This window comes from Sorex araneus, chromosome 4 (genome assembly GCF_027595985.1).
Source record: "Sorex araneus isolate mSorAra2 chromosome 4, mSorAra2.pri, whole genome shotgun sequence".
Classification (NCBI taxonomy): Eukaryota; Metazoa; Chordata; class Mammalia; order Eulipotyphla; family Soricidae; genus Sorex; species Sorex araneus.
The window spans coordinates 126,410,779-126,416,778 of record NC_073305.1 but is presented as its reverse complement, the minus strand read 5'-3'; positions in this window follow the sequence as shown (position 1 = coordinate 126,416,778).

Here is a 6,000-nt window from a genome sequence, read left to right as displayed (position 1 = left end):
CCTCTGCCCCTCTCAGAGAGACCGGCAACCTACCAAAAGTATCCCGCCCACACGGCAGAGCCTGACAAGCTACCTGTGGCATGTTCAATATGCCAAAAACAGTAACAAGTCTCACAATGGAGAAGTTACTGGTGCCCACTCGAGCAAATCAATGAGCAACGGGATGACAGTGATACAGTGATGTCTTGAGGTAAGGTATTTTTGTCCCCATACTTCCTGCCTCATTGCTAAAAAAAAAATAACTCTTCAGCTCCTAATTATGGTTTCACATAGAATATTCATAAGTAGGAGAGAAGGAAGAACATACCCTTTGGACATTTCTCTTTTTTTTTTTTTTTTTTTTTGTAGAAGCACCTCTCACTTCAACTCAGCAGTCTGACCTTACCACTCATTGATCAGTACTAGATCATATGACATTGTTAGCTCCAGGAAACATAAAGAAGCATCTAATATCCTCAATCCTCAATCTTCAAAATAAGAAAGGAGGATGGTCACAATAGTATATTTCACATATATTAATAATGTTCTTGGGGTCTGGACAACAATAATACAGCAGGTTAGAAGCGTGCCTTGCGTGCGACCAACCTGGGTTCAATCCTCAGCATCCCGTGTGGTCCCTCAAGTCCACCAGAAGTGATTCCTCACTGCAGAGCCAAGAATAACTCCCCAAAACCTCCTGGTATGGCTCAAAAATCAAGGTAATAATAACAATAATAATAATGTTCTTTCCCTGGTTTTCATTCTGGAAAACTCTTGTGATTAAAGACACAGCATGTGTATTAGTCCACAGCAAACCTCTCTTGATTCTCATCCTAAAGTAGTGGCAGGAATTTGCTGCTCAGTTAGTGGACAATTCTGTGGATAGATAAACACAATTGTGCCCCACATTGCATTGGGATAGTCATTGATATTTTTCCCCCTCTACAGAGTGAATTGACAAAACGGGAAGCACATCTTAACCAATATATGAGTATTGTTGCAAAATCATTACCAACTAGTTAAATGAAAATAACAAAACTATTTTCAAATGATCACACAAATATTGTGCTAAATTAGACAGAAGATAAAATCACCAAATCATTCTCTAAAGGAAACTGAGGGCTAGAGCAATAGTACAGCAGATAGATGCATGCTTTGCAGGCCCTCCATACAGACCCCCTGAATACTGCTAGGAGTGAACCTGAGTGATAAGCCAAGACTAAACTCTGAGCACTACCAGGTGTGGGAGAAAGGAGGTAGGAAGGGAGGGAGGAAAGTAGAGAAGGAAGGGAGGGAGAGAAGGAGGAAGGGAGGGAGAGAGGGAGGAAGGGAAGGAAGGGAGGAAGGAAGGAAGGAAGGAAGGAAGGAAGGAAGGAAGGAAGGAAGGAAGGAAGGAAGGAAGGAAGGAAGGGAGGGAGGGAGGGAGGGAGGGAGGGAGGGAGGGAGGAAGGGAAGGAAGGAAGGAAGGAAGGAAGGAAGGAAGGAAGGAAGGAAGGAAGGAAGGAAGGAAGGAAGGAAGGAAGGAAGGAAGGAAGGGAGGGAGGGAGGGAGGGAGGGAGGGGGAGAGAAGGAGGAAGGGAGGAAGGGAGGGAGAGAGGGAGGAAGGGAAGGAAGGAAGGAAGGAAGGAAGGAAGGAAGGAAGGAAGGAAGGAAGGAAGGAAGGAAGGAGGGAGGGAGGGAGGGAGGGAGGGAGGGAGGGAGGGAGGGAGGGAAGGAAGGAAGGAAGGAAGGAAGGAAGGAAGGAAGGAAGGAAGGAAGGAAGGAAGGAAGGAAGGAAGGAAGGAGGGAAGGGAGGGAGGAAGGGAAGGAGGAGGGAGGGAGGGAGGGAGGGAGGGAGGGAGGGAGGGAGGGAGGGAGGGACGGAGAGTAAAATCAACCTATAGTGCTAATGATCAGCTAAATAATAGTGTCAATCTTTAATGAGATTTTGCTTAGAATAGTGGACGTACAGAAGGAAAATTCCACCATCAGTCATGGCTGTAATCAAGGAACAAAACTTTCAAAATTTCATAATGCTTCAGAATAATTATAGCACATGCCTCATAAATCACAAGGTTCATAATATAGCATTCTCTTTGTGAAGTCTTAAAGGAATATTATTACCCCACAGCTCTATAAGCATTAACCAACCCAGCAGCCACTAAGAATCTCCTTCCATGTTCAGAACAGAAAATATAAAAGATAAATCTGGAGTCTCTTGCTCTACCAGATAGAATAGTAGCTATGATAATACTAAGGTCGCTTCAAAATAACTCAGGATATAATAGTAAATGACTCGTTATCCAAAGATGAAACAACATGAACATTAATATAATAACTATAATAGAGTGAAACATATAAAATAATTGAAAATCACAAATTCCTCATAAATTTCCCAATTAGTCATCTTTAGAGCAAAATAGATTGTCCTTTCCTTACAGTCTGAAAAAAGAAACTGAAAGCAAATCAGACTTATCTTGACTTTCATATACTAACTTAAGACTGAGTCCCTAATAAGTTGTTAATCAATGACTGAGTATTAAATAAATTGTAAATCATAAGTTGATTTTAAAAAAACTTTTTCAAAACCTGTCTTTCTTTTTACAGGTAGAAATTTTTAAATAGTATGAATAACTCTATGCTAATACACTTTAAATATACAATTTAGTAAGAATGAGGAGAGGAGAATTAAGAAGATCAAAGGAAAAATCTGAATAGGTCTATAAAAGTATCATCATCATTATCATCATCCTGTTGATCATCAATTTTCTTGAACGGTCTCAGTACTGTCTCCATTTGTCCTAGCCCTGAGATTTTGGAAGCCTCTCTTTACTCGTCCTTCCCAAAGGTGTCGCATTGGAGGCTCTTTCAGGGTCAGGGGAATGAGACTCATCATTGTTACTGGTTTTGGCATATCAATACACCATGGGGAGTTTGCCAGGCTCTCCCATGTGGGCAGGATACTCTCAGTAGTTTGCCAGGTCCTCCAAGAGGGAGAACTAGGCTATAAGATGTCGCTTCCGGGAGCTTGGTTTTATAGTCTCTGAATGTTGGTCATTGATGGGATTACATTGCACCGAGGGCAGTTTCTGGGTGTGACTGCCTAGCTACTGGAAAATGGGAGATTTGGGCAGAAGAGGGCCAGTCCCAATCCAAGCAGGCTTGGAGATCTCAGCCCAGGATTCCACACACTTGGGTTCCTCTGCCGGTTCCTTCATGCATGAGGCTCATCTGAATGTGTGGAGAGGGGCCTTGAGCATGGCTGTGGCTGGGTTCCGGAGGTCTTCAGCTGTGGGGGCTCTGCTCAGGGCAGGGAGGGAAACTCAACCCACCCCCTTCAAGGGGCCCCAGTGAAGACTGCCAGGTGCGGGGGCAAGAGACTCTTTATATATATATATATAAAATATAGTATAAAATGATGATTTATCTTTCAAAGGGAATATCAAATATTAGAAGCAATGCTTAAGTATGTGCATTGATAAATGAAACATTATTGTAATAAAAATCTTGATAGATTTTTTTTATTTTGGGGAGGGCTCACATACCTCATGGTACTCAGGATTTACTCCTGGCTCTGTGCCCAAGGACCACTTCCGGTGGGCTTCAGGGGACCAAATGGAGAGCCAGGGATAAAATCCAGATTGGTCATTTTTTAAGTTACATGAATATACATTTTGTATATATCACTGTATCACTGGATCACTGTCAGCCCGTTGCTCACCGATTTGCTCTTGTTCACTTTGTTGAGGTGGTTTTTTTCCTTTGTTTTTTTACTATACCCCATCATTCTCTTCCAGCTTATAGTCTTGTATGAAGACTATGGATCTGTGAATCTTATGGGCTTTCCTTTGTATGTAAGTTCCTTTTGTGATCTTGCTGCTTTCAATATTCTGTATCTGTCTGTATCTGTCTTTGACATTGGTCATTCTGATTATAATGTGTATTGGAGTTTTTCCAGCAGGGAGGGAGTTTGCCTTGCATGCTCCCAACCTGGGTTCAATCCCCAGCATCCCACAGAAGTCCCCTGTGCACCACCAGGAGTAATTCCTGAGTGCAGAGCCAAGAGTAACCCCTGAGCATCATCGGGTGTGACCCAAAAAAAGCCAAAAAAAGAAGACTGGAAATGAGTGCACTAAATGAAATTTTGTCAACAGCTTATAAAGAAAGGATATTTTTCAAATGTGAGTAAAAATCAACCAAAATTATATTAGTTTGTTAGGGCTGTCCCAACAAAATCCTACAGATTAAATAAGAGAAATCTGTTTACTTGAGTTGTGGATGCTAGATCCAAAATCAAGAGTTCTCTTTGTTTCCTTTCTCCTGCAGATCCCCTAATTCTCCTTGCCCTGCTGAGAGCCTCATTCTTGCAGTACCCTCACATGCTTTCTCCTCTGTGGCATGTGCATTCCTGGTGTCTCTCATGTGTCCAAATTTCCTTTTCTTAGAAGGATTAGCAGCCTCTCTGACAACCTGATTTTAACAGATAGGGCCTCTTGAAGGTCACATACCTTCAAACACTGTAACATTCTGAGATGTTGATGATTAGAGCTTCAACATCAACTTTTTTTGGGGGGAAGGAGGATGTGGTCACACTTGGCAATGGTGGTTCTCAAGGGACTATATAGGATGCTGAGATCAAACCTGGCTTGGCTGCATGTAAGGCAAAAACCCTCTCACTGTGCTCTCACTCAAGCACAACAACAACTTTTTTTTTCAATTTTTATATATTTTATTTTTATAAAAGTAGTTCACAATAGTGTTGTGCCCAAGTTTCAGATCCCCAATCACAGAGAGACCAAGACCACACACAATAGTGCAAAAGCAAAGGAACTTTATTACTAGCCCGAGCCATCATTAGCTCGGGTCCAAGTCTCATCCAATGCAGTGGAGTCTAACTGCAAGGACTCCAACTGCAAATCACAAGCAGTTTATATGGGTTCAGAGTTAGGAAACAATTTATAGACTGATCTATTTTTATCATTGTCCCTATTACAATGGTGGTCAGCAATTAGGCAATGGTTAGTAAGAGTTTTTAAGGAGGGTACAGTGACCCCTCATGACCAGCCAGAGGAAACTGCCCAGTTCCTTATCTTGGCAAATTACTCAACTGGGAGTCTACCAGGAACTGAGGCCTAGTTGAGACTTAATGTTAGATGCAGCTTGTCATGGCATCAGTTTTGCCCTCACAATAGTTCATTACAGAAAATATTCAAACACCAATCCCACCACCGAGCACCTTCCTACCACAAAAAAGGAAAGTGTGTGAAGGTTGTATTTCATTCTGGAGCCATTTAAGCCCAAATATTAGAGAATACAGAAAGTATGTTAAAACCAACCAAATGTGTGCTACTTTTGGGAAGTAAGTGGATTAGGATGTAAGAGAGTGCTCTCCAGGAAATTCTGCAGCACTCTCTTCTGGAAGTTTTGGTTTATAGTCTCTGGATCCTGGCCGTTGATGAGATTACATGGCACCGGGGGTAGTTTGTGGGTGTGACTACCAAGTCACTGGAAAACTGGGGAGCTGGAGGGAGGAGGCCCAGTCCCGATCCGAGCGGACTTGGAGATCTCAGTCACGGGTTCCGGCATACCTGGGTTCCTCTGCTGGTTCCTTCATGAGTGAGGCTCGTCTGAACGACAACCACAACAACTTTTAAAAAGAACATAGTAGAGCCTAACAAGTGCTACATGCAGCCATCTGACATCACAGGCTAACATTCTGGGAATTTGTCTGACAAATCAACCAATTTCCACAGAGTTGAAAATAAGCCAGGAATTAGACCAAGGGGGATGGGGTGCTTTACTTCAATTAGTTCCAAATAGATTCCAGTCCTCCTAAACCATGCTGAAAAAGATATACTGCCTGGAAGAAATTAAGAACTTTGTCTTGAGTAAAATTAAAAGAAAAAGTCTCAAGCCCATCCAAATCCAATGGACCTGTCAAAGCTTGGATAACTCATGTCTTTTACTTTGCTTAAGGCACCAGTCCCATGCAGAGAATTGATGTTTGCAGAGAAAACACATCTTTGCCTGAAAACAAGGCTA